Source organism: Phocoena sinus, chromosome 21, assembly GCF_008692025.1.
Source record: "Phocoena sinus isolate mPhoSin1 chromosome 21, mPhoSin1.pri, whole genome shotgun sequence".
In the NCBI taxonomy this organism is placed as follows: Eukaryota; Metazoa; Chordata; class Mammalia; order Artiodactyla; family Phocoenidae; genus Phocoena; species Phocoena sinus.
In genome coordinates this window covers 26,950,763-26,968,685 of record NC_045783.1, presented here as the reverse complement: position 1 = coordinate 26,968,685, position 17,923 = coordinate 26,950,763, and positions in this window count along the sequence as shown.

The following is a 17,923-nucleotide window of genomic DNA, read 5'->3' as shown; positions in this document are numbered from 1 at the left end:
CCCTGAAAATTACACTATTCAACATTAATAATATATAATATTTTTCAAATCACAGCATAATATAAGCTTTTTGCCATATCTGTAGGAATCAAAAATAGTCCTGAAAGATCATTATAAGCTGCTGTAATGATATTATTAATCAGTCTGTTGCGTACATGTTAGCCATCTTAAATCACAGTCACACTAGTGAGGGATATGAAAACCTTAGAACAAAATAAGTAAAATGAACTTCAGTTTTTCACTGGTGATATGAGTTAACAGAAATGTATAATCCATGCTCCAAGTGATTGTTGGCTTGGGAAATTGGTGGCCAAACTGGAACTCACTATGGATCTTTTCTGTTCCTAATCTGTTTCTGTTAAACCAATATTCGGTGGTACAGTAAAATGACTACCGTTAGGACATCTGCCCCTGGACACCCTAGCTTGTCCCATAGAGCCAAAGGTATCAAAGCTGAAAGGTGATCCGTGGTTACACTGGAGAAGATGAGTGTTCCTTTTTGTGATACTAGGTTAGAGGGTCTCAGAACAGTATATTTGTGCCCCAATGTAATACAAAGATTAAGAAAAGGTCATTTCACAAAAAAAGTACACACTTCGTATATGTATGATCCCATGTATATAAATTTCAAAAATAGGCAAAACAAATCTGTAGGATTAGAGGTTATGAGAGTAGTTACCTTTGGACGGGGGTAGTAACTAGAGGAGAGCAAGGTGAAGGGGGCATCTTCTGGGATGCTTGGTAACGTTCTATTTCTTAACCTGAGTGTTGGTTACAAGGGCGTGCCACGTGGTGAAAATTCATTGAATTGTTCATTATGATGTGCACATTTTTATGTATGTATATTACTCTTCAATAAAACGTTTCCTTTGAGAAAACAAAACAAAACAAAATAAAAGAGAAGGTCATTTGATTCCTCTTTTAAACAGTCAATCCCTAATTCCATGATGTATCCAGGGGACAGGGCAAGCATTGGATGGCTTCTTCCTTCCTCCAGATGAACTTGTCCAAAAGACTTTTAGGGCCTCATACAAATGAGTTTCTGCCTTTTTTTTTGCTCCTTTAGTGCACCTGACATACCAAGACTGTGCTGATTACCAGACTCAAGTTGCATACTGTTATTGCCATGTTGCACACCTGTAAGATGAACGTATACAATGCACCACGCAGAGGCTGTTTGCATATATGTTTTGCCATCTAGCTACAAAACTAAAAGTTCTAACATTTTGACTCACAGCCTTTTGAATTATTATGAAATAATAATTTTTAAAATATCTGCAGAAAAAAACACGAGACAAACTTATTATATTCAATTCAGCATGTATGGATATACATATATATGACATAGATTTCATTTTCTCTCAAACACATTTCATTTATTGTCTAAGATATTAACATGTTGAAAATATTTTTTGTCAAAAAACTACAAAAAGGTCAAGAACCCAGTGATCCAAGCAAAATTCATAATGAGATTTTTACACAAAGAAAACTGTGACTCCATGAAATAATGATTTGCAGAGATAGGATGCAGTGCATCTTATGCTGTGGGTGTTTTTCTTTCATGTGTTGGGCTATGTACAGGCAGATACAAATTCATTGTTCTCCGTATCAGATTTAAGCTTCTTGCAGAATGCATTCTGATTAAAAGTGAAGCGTTGAACTGACAATCAATGAGTTGCCCAAATAATCATCACCAGTTTCTCCTAGAACATAGAGGTTCTGTTTAGTTGGTGCTGAAACTTACTGGCTTCGTAATAAAGATTCATTTCAACTTTTCAATGTCTTTCTGAGAAGGAGACCCACTCATCACCTTTATCTCTATAATGACATGTTGCTCAGAGCTACTAGAGAGCCACGGAAGAATGGATCCTGGTTAAGACCGGTCCTGGATCAGCATGATTGTGCTGGGCAGTATCAAACCTTACTGAGAGGTTCAAAAATCAGATTGACCACATAACATGCCTGGTTACTAGTCAAATATAAACAAAGCACCGCAACTCAACCTTAACCATAAAGCTATTAAAATGGTGCCATGTTTCGCTCTGTCCCTGGCTTTCTACAAAGGCTGAAACGGCTCATGAAAGCTTATGACCATCAAATTTTAAACCCTCACCGTCCAGGGCAAGATTAGACTATTTCAGTATGACAGTCACTAAGCAGGTTCCCTTGACATTGAGAAAGAATGCCTTGTTCCAAAATTCCAGAGCAGTTATTTAATTAAAGGCAATTATAACAAAGAACCAGGGAACCCATAGAGAGGAACACTTCTCAGAGTTATATTGTCAGCACATACCTCCCTCCAATGGTGATTTAATCTCGTTCCGAAGCATTTCTTTTTAATTTATATACCTAGCGATACGATATATGAAACAAATAACTCAAGGCTGAGTACAATGTTCCAAGACCCAATGTAATTTACACAGAAAGCTGGATATTTATTACTGAAGCTAGAGGTTATTAAGTTATCTGAAAGGTATGGACTTTATTTCTGTTTTCAAGAAATAGAGATTTATATTGCTTATTTATTCCCAGCTGTTGAATATCTGAGTTGTGCTCAGAAAAGAGATTAAAAATATTTGATGATACCAGTGGCTGATATGCTGTTAGCAACTTGGGGAATTTCACCCAATTTTTATCCAAAATGCGTTTCTGAGTAAGTGTGTGTATGTACATGTCTGTGTTTATACGTCTGATTATGAGTGTCAGACCCAATAAAAGACACATGTTTTGACAGCTGATCATGAAATAGTCCATTGTTTCATTTTCTTTTTGAAATGTGAAAAACTCCATTTTTCAAGATCTTTTCCTGACTTAGATTTTTTTCCATTGGAATAGTACAAATCCTCATAGGAGCCCTGACCACTAGACTAAGTCCCTAAACCCAGATTTCATCATAGCCTTGTTACAAACTATCTGTGTGTCTCAAGTGAGCCATTAACCTTTTGGTATCTATATTTTCTCATTTGTAAAGAAGAGGAGTTGGATTTTCAGAGCCTCATTCTATGTTTATGAATTGAGCTATAATGAATTGGGAGTCATTCCTGGATAGCCTTCCTTTTAGACGTGGAGAAGATGAATCTGAATTGTTGGTGCCCACTCCACGTTCCAGGTTTCTTATTAACGCATACACATACTCATTCCACAGAATTTTGAACAAAAGACCTACTAAGGGTGCTTATTGATGTACATATACAATCTCAGGAATCACAGGCTTGACAATGACTAAAACCCGAAGACAGTTTTGACACATGTATTTATTGTTGAAATGGAAACAGCTCCAGGCTATATATCAATCTTTTCAACCTCTTGGGTAGTAACAATGTCAGCACAAGATTATGGAAAATGAAGATATATACTATAAGGATAGATCACTGTCTGTACATAGAGACATACAGCTATATTTCTGTCCAAAACTTTACTAGAGCGTGCTTCAAGAGGTGTGGAAACACCTGAGAGTTCGAGCATGTGTTCAGAAATCTTGGCAGCGACTGAATCTTGCCTGTTAGTTTTTGTGCTGTGACTGTAGGCTATGTCCTCACTTAAAGTGCCCATAACCAGAAAAGTCAAGGAGTCCTGGAGGCATGGAAACACTTGAGGGCCAAGAACCAGAGGCCTCGAGCTCTAGTCCCAAATCTAATACTAACAAGCTCTGGGTTGAAAAGCAAGTCATTCTATATTCTTTGGTTACAGAATTAGGTGAAGATACATTATATGAATCTTCAAACTAAAATTAGATTATCTCCAATACTCTCTGATATATCCTCTTTTGTACAGCCATTATCTCTTTTTTATTCCTTTTAAAAAATTTTTATTTTTATACAGTTTTTAAAAATTACATTCCATTTACAGCTATTACAAAATATGGGCTCTATTCCCTGTGTTGGTACAGCGCATCCTTGAGTCTATCTTACACCCAAGAGTTTGTGCTTCCCACTACCTCCCACATGATGTCCCTCACAACCATTACCTTTTATGTGTAGGGTGATGCAAAGATGAATTGGTTGAGTCCTGTAAAATTTTTCTATAAAGTGGATTCTAAACCAAAGTGCAGAGAGCAGCTGTTTCTTCTAGATCCTTCCTTTCTCCTTTCAGGGCCTTATTTTGCTTGATGTTTTTCCCTACTTCTCAGGCCACTTCACCATTCTAGGTCTGCTCAGGCCAGTGGTAGACCATGCTTCAGAACTTCCCAAGCTCTTCTTCTAAAAAGGTTTACTTTCTACTTTCCGTAACCTAGGTTCAGTGTTAAATGACCAAAGCCAGTTACATAAACTAATTCCTCCTGTATTTCAGGCAGGGCCCTCTGAAGTCACTATCTTAAACAATGGGAAAGAATCAAATAATGGGACTTTCAGACAATATTAAGAACTAGCAAAGGTTATATGCTGGTGCTTTTTGATGTCCCATAAATCATACCACATAAGCACCCAATTTAACTGTAACCTTGTATTATGTATGGCATTTTACTGTTTAAAAGTATTTTCACATAAATTGCCTGTTAGCTAAACAAAAGAGTTATTTCCTAATATGGACTTATTGCTAGAAAAGACTGGGGCTTGGGAAGAGTATGACTTGTCCATGTTCTTACCACTACTTAGAATAAAAACAGTTATATTCTGGTTGGTTCTCTTTTACCTTGGTCTCATGGATTGCCAACAAATATTGCTGCCTCTCTGGCAAGAAGATGCTGGGAACATCCAGGTTACGGTTAGAAGAGAATTTTTAAAAACCTCACTCCCTTCATTCTTATAAGGGTTGATTGAAGATAAAAGGTAAAGTTAAATCATCATATTCATGAATCCTGTAAAGCTAACATTTTGGAGGGCTGCTATAAATCACATGAAAATCTGAAATTTAAACAAAACTGGAGTGAATTGTGCCAAAAAGCAGAAAACTTCTAATTGTCTCTTCTTCTTCTTCCTCTCTGCCTGAACCAGAGATCTGTGATTCTTCCTCAAAAAACGGAGTATCATTGAATGTCCTTATACTTACGTATTGGTCTTTCCCTGTCCCTTGATAAGGTGTTTATGACATAGAATAAACTGTACTATTTCCAGTAGTCACTCACTTAAACTATTTTCAGTATTCCAGATTCCCCACTCTTTGTACTATAAAATCTGCATAAGCTCATATATTTGCTGGTGTGTGCTGGGCACTAGGAAGAAAGACAGGCATTTAGAGTAATAGGTTGGAAAATGGTAACACTGGAATATTTTGAAACATTGGCCAAATTGGTAGAATGACTAAATAAATGTCGAAATAAGTGACTTTCAGTTCAAATCATTAGGAAATAATAGATATTGTACTTATCATTTCATCTTAAGAAAACGCAAAGCTGGACAAAATGTATGAAGCAATTCATTTTGTACAGTACAGCAATGTAATCCCTGAGATAAGGGAAATATATAATGTGAGCTCCAAATTCATCAGACTTTCTGTCTGGAGCCAAATCCAAATCACAGCACAAGGAAGTGGAATAAAATACACAGCAGCAGGCAAACTCTGACCAGAACAAGCTGAGGTTGACAATCAGACTCTCAAAAATGTAATATTTTCGGGTCGGCGGGAAGATGGCGGAAGAGTAAGACGTGGAGATCGCCTTCCTCCTCACGGATACACCAGAAATACGTCTACACGTGGAACAACTCCTACCGAACACCTACTGAAGGCTGGCAGAAGACCTCAGAGCTCCCAAAAGGCAAGAAACTCCCCATGTACCTGGACAACAAATCACCCCAAATTGAGGAGGTGGTCTCTGGGAGCAGGATTTATGATTTTTCCCCCTTTGCCTCTCTTTGTGAACGTGTATGTGTATGCTTCTGTGTAAGATTTTCTCTGTAGAGCTTTGCTCCCAACAGTTGTCCTAGGGCTCTATCCTTCCATGGTTTTTTTAAAAAAAAAATTTTTTTTTTCTTTCTTAATAATTAATTTTAATTGCAATAACTTTATTGTACTTTACCTTTGTTCTTTCTTTCTTTCTTTCCTTCCTTCCTTCCCTCCTTTAGACAGCAAATCACCCCAGGTTGAGGAGGTGGTCTCTGGGAGCAGGATTTAGGATTTTTCCCCCTTTGCCTCTCTTTGTGAACGTGTATGTGTATGCTTCTGTGTAAGATTTTCTCTGTATAGCTTTGCTTCCAACATTTGTCCTAGGGCTCTATCCGTCCATGGTTTTTTTTAAAAAAAAAAATTTTTTTTTTCTTAATAAGTAATTTTAATTGTAATAACTTTATTGTACTTTACCTTCGTTCTTTCTTTCTTTCCTTCCTTCCTTCCCTCCTTTAGACAGCGAATCACCCCAGGTTGAGGAGGTGGTCTCTGGGAGCAGGATTTATGATTTTTCCCCCTTTGCCTCTCTTTGTGAACACGTATGTGTATGCTTCTGTGTAAGATTTTCTCTGTATAGCTTTGTTTCCAACATTTGTCCTAGGGTTCTATCTGTTCTTTTTTTTTTTTTTTTTTTTTCTTTTCTTTCTTTCTAAATATTTTTTAGTACAATAACTATATTATACTTTATTTTATTTTTACTGTATCTTCTTTCTTTCTGTCTTTTTTCCTTCTTTCCCTCCTTCCTTCCTCCCTTCCTCCCTCCCTCCCTCCCTCCTTTCTTTCCTTCTTTGCTTCTTTCTTCCTTCCTTCCTTTCCTCCTTTCCTTCTTTGCTTCTTTCTTCCTTCCTTCCTTTCCTCCTTTCCTTCTTTCTTTCCTCATACTTCTAATAATTCTCTCTACTTTTCCTCCCTTTTATTCTGAGCCGTGTGGATGAAAGGCTCTTGGTGCTCCAGCCCAGGAGGCAGGGCTCTGCCTCTGAGGTAGGAGAGCCAACTTCAGGACACTGATCAACAAGAGACCTCCCAGCTCCACATAATATTAAACGGTGGAAATCTCCCAGAGACCTCCATCTTAACACCAGCACCCAGCTTCACTCAACGACCAGCAAGCCACAGTGCTGGACAACCTATGCCAAACAACTAGCAAAACAGGAACACAACCCCACCCATTAGCAGAGAGGCTGCCTAAAATCATAACAAGGCCACAGACACCCCAAAACACACCACCAGACGTGAACCTGCTCCCTAGAGAGACAAGATCCAGCCTCATCCAGCACAACACAGGCACTAGTCCCCTCCACCAGGAAGCCTACACAACCCGCTGAAACAACCTTAGCCACTGGAGACAGACATCGAAAACAACGGGAACTACGAACGTGCAGCCTGCAAAAAGGAGACCCCAAACACAGTAAGATAAGCAAAATGAGAAGACAGAAAAACACACAGCAGATGAAGGAGCAAGATAAAAACCCACCAGACCTAACAAATGAAGAGGAAATAGGCAATCTACCTGAAAAAGAATTCAGAATAATGATAGTAAGGATGATCCGAAATCTTGGAAGTAGAATGGACAAAATGCAAGAAACAGTTAACAAGGACCTAGAAGACATAAAGATGAAACAAGCAACGATGAACAACGCAATAAATGAAATTAAAATCACTCTAGATAGGATCAATAGCAGAATAACTGAGGCAGAAGAACGGATAAGTGACCTGGAAGATAAAGTAGTGGAAATAACTACTGCAGAGCAGAATAAAGAAAAAAGAATGAAAAGAACTGAGGACAGTCTCAGAGACCTCTGGGACAACATGAAACGCACCAACATTCGAATTATAGGGGTTCCAGAAGAAGAAGAAAGAAAGAAAGGGACTGAGAAAATATTTGAAGAGATTATAGTTGAAAACTTCCCTAATATGGGAAAGGAAATAGTTAATCAAGTCCAGGAAGCACAGAGAGTCCCATACAGGATAAATACAAGGAGAAATACGCCAAGACACATATTAATCAAACTATCAAAAATTAAATACAAAGAAAGCATATTAAAAGCAGCAAGGGAAAAACAACAAATAACACACAAGGGAATCCCCATAAGGTTAACAGCTGATCTCTCAGCAGAAACCCTACAAGCCAGAAGGGAGTGGCAGGACATACTGAAAGTGATGAAGGAGAAAAACCTGCAACCAAGACTACTCTACCCAGCAAGGATCTCATTCAGATTTGATGGAGAAATTAAAACCTTTACAGACAAGCAAAAGCTGAGAGAGTTCAGCACCACCAAACCAGCTTTACAACAAATGCTAAAGGAAGCATATAATAACGAACCCAAAACAATATAGAAAATGGGAATAGGAACATACATATCGATAATTACCTTAAATGTAAATGGACTAAATGCTCCCACCAAAAGACACAGATTGGCTGAATGGATACAAAAACAAGACCCTTATATATGCTGTCTACAAGAGACCCACCTCAGACCTAGAGACACATACAGACTGAAAGTAAGGGGATGGAAAAAGATATTCCATGCAAATGGAAACCAAAAGAAAGCTGGAGTAGCAATTCTCATATCAGACAAAATAGACTTTAAAATAAGGACTATTAAAAGGGATAAAGAAGGACACTACATAATGATCAAGGGATCGATCCAAGAAGAAGATATAACAATTGTAAATATTTATGCACCCAACATAGGAGCACCTCAATACGTAAGGCAAATACTAACAGCCATAAAAGGGGAAATAGACAGTAACACATTCATAGTAGGGGACTTTAACACTCCACTTTCACCCATGGACAGATCATCCAAAATGAAAATAAATAAGGAAACACAAGCTTTAAATGATACATTAAACAAGATGGACTTAATTGATATTTATAGGACACTCCATCCAAAAACAACAGAATACACATTTTTCTCAAGTGCTCATGGAACATTCTCCAGGATAGATCATATCTTGGGTCACAAATCAAGCCCTGGTAAATTTAAGAAAATTGAAATTGTATCAAGTATCTTTTCTGACCACAACGCCATGAGACTAGATATCAATTACAGGAAAAGATCTGTAAAATATACAAGCACATGGAGGCTAAACAATACACTACTTAATAATGAAGTGATCACTGAAGAAATCAAAGAGGAAATAAAAAAATACCTAGAAACAAATGACAATGGAGACACAACGACCCAAAACCTATGGGATGCAGCAAAAGCAGTTCTAAGGGGGAAGTTTATAGCAATACAAGCCCACCTTAAGAAGCAGGAAACATCTCGAATAAACAACCTAACCTTGCACCTCAAGCAATTAGAGAAAGAAGAACAAAAAAGCCCCAAAGCTAGCAGAAGGAAAGAAATCATAAAAATCAGATCAGAAATAAATGAAAAAGAAATGAAGGAAACGATAGCAAAGATCAATAAAACTAAAAGCTGGTTCTTTGAGAAGATAAACAAAATAGATAAACCACTAGCCAGACTCATCAAGAAAAAAAGGGAGAAGACTCAAATCAATAGAATTAGAAATGAGAAAGGAGAAATAACAACTGACACTGCAGAAATAAAAAAAATCATGAGAGATTACTACAAGCAACTCTATGCCAATAAAATGGACAATCTGGAAGAAATGGACAAATTCTTAGAAATGCACAACCTGCCAAGACTGAATCAGGAAGAAATAGAAAATATGAACAGACCAATCACAAGCACTGAAATTGAAACTGTGATTAAAAATCTTCCAACAAACAAAAGCCCAGGACCAGATGGCTTCACAGGTGAATTCTATCAAACGTTTAGAGAAGAGCTAACACCTATCCTTCTCGAACTCTTCCAAAATATAGCAGAGGGAGGAACACTCCCAAATTCCTTCTACGAGGCCACCATCACCTTGATACCAAAACCAGACAAGGATGTCACAAAGAAAGAAAACTACAGGCCAATATCACTGATGAACATAGATGCAAAAATCCTCAACAAAATACTAGCAAACAGAATCCAACAGCACATTAAAAGGATCATACACCATGATCAAGTGGGGTTTATTCCAGGAATGCAAGGATTCTTCAATATACGCAAATCTATCAATGTGATAAACCATATTAACAAATTGAAGGAGAAAAACCATATGATCATCTCAATAGATGCAGAGAAAGCTTTTGACAAAATTCAACACCCATTTATGATAAAAACCCTCCAGAAAGTGGGCATAGAGGGAACTTTCCTCAACATAATAAAGGCCATATATGACAAGCCCACAGCAAACATCATCCTCAATGGTGAAAAACTGAAAGCATTTCCACTAAGATCAGGAACAAGACAAGGTTGCCCACTCTCACCACTCTTATTCAACATAGTTTTGGAAGTTTTAGCCACAGCAATCAGAGAAGAAAAGGAAATAAAAGGAATCCACATTGGAAAAGAAGAAGTAAAGCTGTCACTGTTTGCAGATGACATGATACTATACATAGAGAATCCTAAAGATGCTACCAGAAAACTACTAGAGCTAATCAATGAATTTGGTAAAGTAGCAGGATACAAAATTAATGCACAGAAATCTCTGGCATTCCTATATACTAATGATGAAAAATCTGAAAGTGAAATCAAGAAAACACTCCCATTTACCATTGCAACAAAAAGAATAAAATATCTAGGAATAAACCTACCTAAGGATACGAAAGACCTGTATGCAGAAAATTATAGACACTGATGAAAGAAATTAAAGATGATACAAATAGATGGAGAGATATACCATGTTCTTGGATGGGAAGAATCAACATTGTGAAAATGACTCTACTACCCAAAGCAATCTACAGATTCAATGCAATCCCTATCAAACTACCACTGGCATTTTTCACAGAACTAGAACAAAAAATTTCGCAATTTGTATGGAAACACAAAAGACCCCGAATAGCCAAAGCAATCTTGAGAACGAAAAAAGGAGCTGGAGGAATCAGTCTCCCTGACTTCAGACTATACTACAAAGCAACAGTAATCAAGACAGTATGGTACTGGCACAAAAACAGAAAGCTAGATCAGTGGAACAGGATAGAAAGCCCAGAGATAAACCCACGCACATATGGACACCTTATCTTTGATAAAGGAGTCAGGAATGTACAGTGGAGAAAGGACAGCCTCTTCAATAAATGGTGCTGGGAAAACTGGACAGGTACATGTAAAAGTATGAGATTAGATCACTCCCTAACACCATACACAAAAATAAACTCAAAATGGATTAAAGACCTAAATGTAAGGCCAGAAACTATCAAACTCTTAGAGGAAAACATAGGAAGAACACTCTATGACATAAATCACAGCAAGATCCTTTCTGACCCACCTCCTAGAGTAATGGAAATAAAAACAAAAATAAACAAATGGGACCTAATGAAACTTCAAAGCTTTTGCACAGCAAAGGAAACCATAATCAAGACCAAAAGACAACCCTCAGAATGGGAGAAAACATTTGCAAATGAAGCAACTGACAAAGGATTAATCTCCAAAATTTACAAGCAGCTCATGCAGCTCAATAACAAAAAAACAAACAACCCCATCCAAAAATGGGCAGAAGACCTAAACAGACATTTCTCCAAAGAAGATATACAGAATGCCAACAAACACATGAAAGAATGCTCAACATCATTAATCATTAGAGAAATGCAAATCAAAACTACAATGAGATATCATCTCACACCAGTCAGAATGGCCATCATCAAAAAATCTAGAAACAATAAATGCTGGAGAGGGTGTGGAGAAAAGGGGACACTCTTGCACTGCTGGTGGGAATGTGAATTGGTTCAGCCACTATGGAGAACAGTATGGAGGTTCCTTAAAAAACTACAAATAGAATTACCATATGACCCAGCAATCCCACTACTGGGCATATACCCTGAGAAAACCAAAATTCAAAAAGAGTCATGTACCAAAATGTTCATTGCAGCTCTATTTACAATAGCCCGGAGATGGAAAGAACCTAAGCGCCCATCATCGGACGAATGGATAAAGAAGATGTGGCACATATACACAATGGAATATTACTCAGCCTTAAAAAGTAATGAAATTGAGATATTTGTAATGAGATGGATAGACCTAGAGTCTGTCATACAGAGTGAAGTAAGTCAGAAAGACAAAGACAAATACCGTATGCTAACACATATATATGGAATTTAAGGGGAAAAAATGTCATGAAGAACCTAGGGATAAGACAGGAATAGAGGCGCAGACCTACTGGAGAACGGACTTAAGGATATGGGGAGGGGGAAGGGTGAGTTTTGACAGGGCGAGAGAGAGTCATGAACATATACACACTAGCAAACGTAGTAAGGTAGATAGCTGGGGGGAAGCAGCCGCAAGGCACAGGGATATTAGCTCGGGGCTTTGGGACAGCCTGGAGGGGTGGGAGGGGGAAAGTGGGAGGGAGGGAGACGCAAGAGGGAAGACACATGGGAGCACATGTATATGTATAGCTGATTCACTTTGTTATAAATCAGAAACTAACACATCATTGTAAAGCAATTATACCCCAATAAAGATGTTAAAAAAAAAAAAATGTAATATTTTCAACGTACAGCCCCCAATAAGTAACTATTAGATATATATGAGGAAGCAAGAAAATGTGACTCTTAATTAGAGGGGAAAAAACCCACCAGTTAATATAGACAATTACACAGAAATTATACACATATTGAAATTTGCTCCTAACTATGTCTTTGGAGGCCGTGAAGGAGAGTAGTGAGAAGTTTGCACTCTAGAAAAAACTAGGTTTCAAGTCTCTTTTCTGACACTTACTTACAAATTCTGTGATCATGGACAAGTTACATAATATATTTGTGCCCTAATATTTTTATCTGTAAGATACAGACAATAACCTCTGTCTACGTTACACAGATGTTTCGAGATTCTAAAGAGTTTTTACACAAGGAAATGTTTATAATCTTCTACAAAATACACAAAAATATAAAGTTTTGATAGACCTGGGGCACAAATATTATAATGATGACAATAACATCCCATGACTGGGTCATTTGCCATTTGACAGATCTCAGATTTTCAACCCTGTTTACTATTTAGAATGCATCTGAACTTTCCCCATTTAGGCAGCATATTTGCCGTGATGGGGCATTTCATGCTGTATATTCTATTCCCGTTGAAATAAATTTAAATGAAGTAGGAAACATGCAGCTATGGGGGGGCGGATTTTCCCCCTAAATTTCTTATTTTACTTTCTTCCATATTGTTTCTCACTCACACCAAGACCTAACTTCCCTATCACTGTTGCTGCTTTTGTATATTGATTCTGACTCTCCTCTGGTGTCTTCTGAGATACTACTCAAACAGATCAGGAGAAATGCAAAAAACGTTTCCCAGAAGTGAAATCAGCAAGACAGTCACAGAAGCAAAAAGAAAGCTGGTGGGAGAAAAGAAGAGAAAACAAACATAGTTGAGGCAGGGAAACAACAAATTGTTCCTTTCAGTTCTGCCTTCATAAATTCTGTTCAAAGGATGGATAAATGCATAGACAGATAAATGTGTAGATAGAAGGTATTTAATTAATACACATTAAATTCCTATACAAATAAACTTGAAACTTACATTATGCTAAATGGTTGTTTGTATAGCTAATCTTCTGAGACTTGGAATTGGAGGAGTGAAGGATTATTTTTTGCAGCATGACTCATAACAAAAGAAATTATGGTTGGATAGTTAGTTCAGGGATTTGAGGAAAGTCTGTGTGGTTATTAATGCTGTGGTTGGTTTCTACAGTACTATAGCTTATGATTATTTTTATTGTAATTATCTACTTCGCTTCCCAGGTATTTTGGAAAAGCTTCCTAAATAAATGAATATATTTCCATTTTAGCCTTTGATACTGTCCCTAGAAACAGCAAAAGACTTGATTCACGAGGTCACCTAACAATCTCCTACCATTCTTTGTATCTTAAGATATACCAGAAGTTTAATGTCTTCTATTCCATCTCATCAAAGGTGTAAATATTTTGCCGGATCACAGAGATGATGTCCCTATTATATTCTCTCATCAGATCGCTGACACCATAAACTTTAATGGCTTCTCCAGAACTATTAATGTATCTGGTATCAGCCTATTTTGGGGAAGTCCTTAATCCTGTAAATAGTTGTTAATAACTTACGTTTACACAGAGCATTTTCATTTCAGTTTTAAAGTGATATATATACGGAAAGTGTGAATCCATCCACTGCTGCGATGACAGTCATTTCTAAAATAGAATGCAACAGCTGGACAGCTACTGCTTGTCAAAGGGCCAGAGATGAACATGGTATTTAATATGAGCTGAATTAAGCATCTGAAATCTGCTCTCACTTTTAAGTGAGGATTAAACCAGGTCACTGTGACCGATATTTCTACATTTGTCTAAGGCAGAAGCTACTGAATTTGGTATTTCCCATTTTTCTGGTGACTTTCTTGGGCCTGGAGTGACAATTGAAAAATGCTGGGTCAGACAGCAAGAACTTTTACGCCAAGCATTTAGAAGCAATGTCATCAGAGAGTGAAAGTTGAGAAACAAAGCCAGGATCCTAAACTCTAGAAACGTACCAACTGTAAGGAGGACAGAGCAGGCAAGAGTCAATCCAGGAAAAGAAACAGTCCAGAAAGTTTTAATTTGCAGTAGGTCAAGGTGATGAGTTTAGGATACCAGTCATGACCCAGAGAGCACAAGAGTGGAGGACGTTATTGGTTGCTTGTACCGTGGTGCTTGTATGCAACAGTGCTCATTCTGTGACCTGCAGGCACAATGGAGGCATTCAGCTGAAAGGATAAATCAGATGCGTCAATGATTATTCTTCTCATTTTAGCATGGAATCTCCTCTGTTTGATGTGATGAAAATATATTGATTTCAATGTACCCTAGTAATTAATTCATATGAACTATGCATAGTTAGAATTTGCACTTTTAAAATTAATATGTAGTGGTTATTCTAATCTCCTCTGTGAGTACGGAGACAACATCAGACCTCTGGTTAAAATCAAACATAAACACACCTTGAGTTTTCTAAACATATATTGCAACTAACCCAGAACAATGCTTTACTATAAAGAACATTGGACTTGAAAGCAGAAGACTGGATTTTGAGTCTCAGCTATGTGATTTGTCCATAGCTATGTGATTTGTCCATAGCTATGTGATTTGGACTATGATTTTAGTCTTGAACATTCTCACATGAAAAGAGAAGACAGCAATTCCTAACTCAGCTTATTAAACCAACAGTCAAAAATTAATGTGTGTAAATGATCTTTGGAAAAATAAAGACACCATATAAATATGAGAGATTACCAATGGCTTGACTAGGGACAAATTTCTTTACCTAACCTCAGATCACTAAAATATATGACCTTAAATATAGAAATAACCTGGAATAAAATTGTAAATATACATAAATGAGTTGTTTCTGAATTATCATTAGAAAAAATATTTTCTTGAATATACTTTTTAGTGGTGGGATCCTTTAATATTTATACCTTCATTCTTAAAAGATGAAATTACTGGTATATCCTAGATAAGATTTTAGAGCTGAAATACATATGAGACCTCTTGACCTTTAAAGGATGTATACGAATGCTGATGAGAATATTTCAAATATATAATGGTCTATTATAAAGCTAGTTGGTCTTTCTTCATGTCTGATTCATTAAGCAGATGTTGATGGAAAAGGGGTCAAGCTCAAGGGATATTATTCTGGTTAACGATAAAAAAAGGTACTCAAGGATTTATTATTTAGAAAGTTCTAGGACAAAATTGTATAAACAATGGAAATTTCCAACATTGAGAACTCTTACAATATAGTGAGCTTCCATCCACCTACTTAATTGCATTTCTTTTCATAATCCTTTTATGTTGAAGACTCTCCCTCCATCTAACCTAACTTAATGGGGTTATATCCTGAGAAGCAAGTGCAGCTGAAGCAGTAACTTCATTAGTTGCCTGACTCTACCTGTCAAGAATTCTGGCTCCAGACCAATTCGAGATAAATTTATACTGGGAAATAAGGCTACAAATAAGGCTATAAATAAACATATTTGGAGAAGAGACTGGTGTCTAAAACTCTTTTATATGAAAATGCGATAATACATGATTGTTTTGAGGGCTTAAGTGCTCATAATACTCTTAATCAACTGTATACCAAAACTAGATTGGAGATTGCTCTGGGAGAGAAGATCAATAAGCTTTCTTTTCGTTACCAAACATACAGAGGTGAGCAGGGATAAAGAGCTCCTTACCCACTCCTCAACACAATACCCCTCTATCAAACTTCATCTAGTTAATCAAGTACGTTATAATATCAGGCTTGGAAACTCCACAAGAGCGAGTTCTAATGCTTTCTATATTGTTGTTACTAAGAACCTTGCTTATATCACAAATTTAAATCTTATCTTGATAGAAAATTGATTGTGAACTGAAACTCTATCTTTGTCTCTTAGCTGATAATTATTTTATCACTTATTTTTCCATAGTACATTATTTTGAATACAAGAAGATATAAAATTTATTTTTTGAAATCAAGAGATGGCATATGGTTAGGGCGATCACTAATCTGTTGCTCGTACCAGTACACCTTTGAGAGTATAAGGACAACAGTTACGAACCAAGAGTATGTGACACCCAAGGGAAGTTAGTGTAGGTGTCCACGGTGCTGAAAAGTTCCCCTCCAAAGACTTAACTAGCACCTAAAAAAATTTCATTGCACAACCAGTATCTAAATCTATATTTACATTTATACATATCAACAAGACAATTCAAAGACTAAAAAATATAATATAATGGCCCAATACCTTATATACAGTGTGAAGTCAAATTTTTACCTTGTAGTGCCCATAATAGACAATATGAAGTGTTGCAGAGTTTTTGATTTTTCTATTCTGATAGTCTCTTAATAAGTACATTTTAAAAATAAATTCTCAGATTCCTTTACTTGCTTGGAATTATTTTTCAGTAAATCATTTATTTGGGAAACACTGATGACTTACTCCTAAATAGCCTAAATCCTTCTCTTCTGAAAGCATAATGCTGAATTTAAAAAATCAAACAGTCTCAGAGGGTTGTACAAGTAGAAATAATAATGTTTCTTTCACTGTTTTTTTCTTTCACTTTTGTTGGTATCCCCTCCTTCTAAATAAAATGGGCAAGCTAAAAAAAATAAATCAAATTTGTTGGACAAGGTAATTATCTTCTCTGTATCTACCTTTCCTCTTCAGTAAGGATGATAAATATTAAGAATATCTGTAAAGATTATAAGGATATGTGAGTCATTAAAAAAATCTCCCTCATGAGGTAGTTGTGAAGATTGAGTACTCACATCTTTTAACTGAAGTATAGTTGATTTACAATGTTGTGTTTGTTTCTGTCTTGTCTTTTCTTTATTTGGGTAAAATATGCACAACATCTACCATTTTAACCATTTTTAAGTGGATAATTCAGTGACGTTGAGTACGTTCACAGCGTTGGGTAACCATCACCGTTATCCATTTCCAGAACCCGTGTCTTTTCTGATGGTTAATAATCCTTGTGCATTGAAATGAGCAGAGCCCATGATTTTCAGGTTCCCTATTTTCAAACCCAATCTCAACCTCCTTAGATTTGGCACAAAGAAAATTATCAACGTCACAATCATTGTCATCCAAAGTCATCCCGTAAATGACAGAACTGGGTGTAGAATCCAGGTCTTGGGATTCTTAATTCCCTGATCTCTCTACAGCTCCTTCCTTAACTAAAGCTATTGTTGTGCCACTTGCAACAGATGCTCTAAATTCAGTTCTGAGAGAAGTAATTCAAAGGTCTGACCAATTGCTTTAGCACCCAAACCATTTTTTAAGTAAATATTCTTTCATGAGAAGAGTATTGACAAAGAAAGGAGAAATGAAACAGACTTCAATCACTGAGTCTTCTGGTTTTTATCTAAAGAGGTAAATACATTTAAATAGAGAACACTAGATGTAATTCCAGGAAGAAATATTAAGTAACTTTCCTATAAAGACATGTAGTTTTATTCTGTAGTGTAACAGAATAGTTTATCATTGCTTCTTGGTCTCTTGCTGTGAGCATGGTACTGTTTAAATGCAGATGTGGTACTTTACA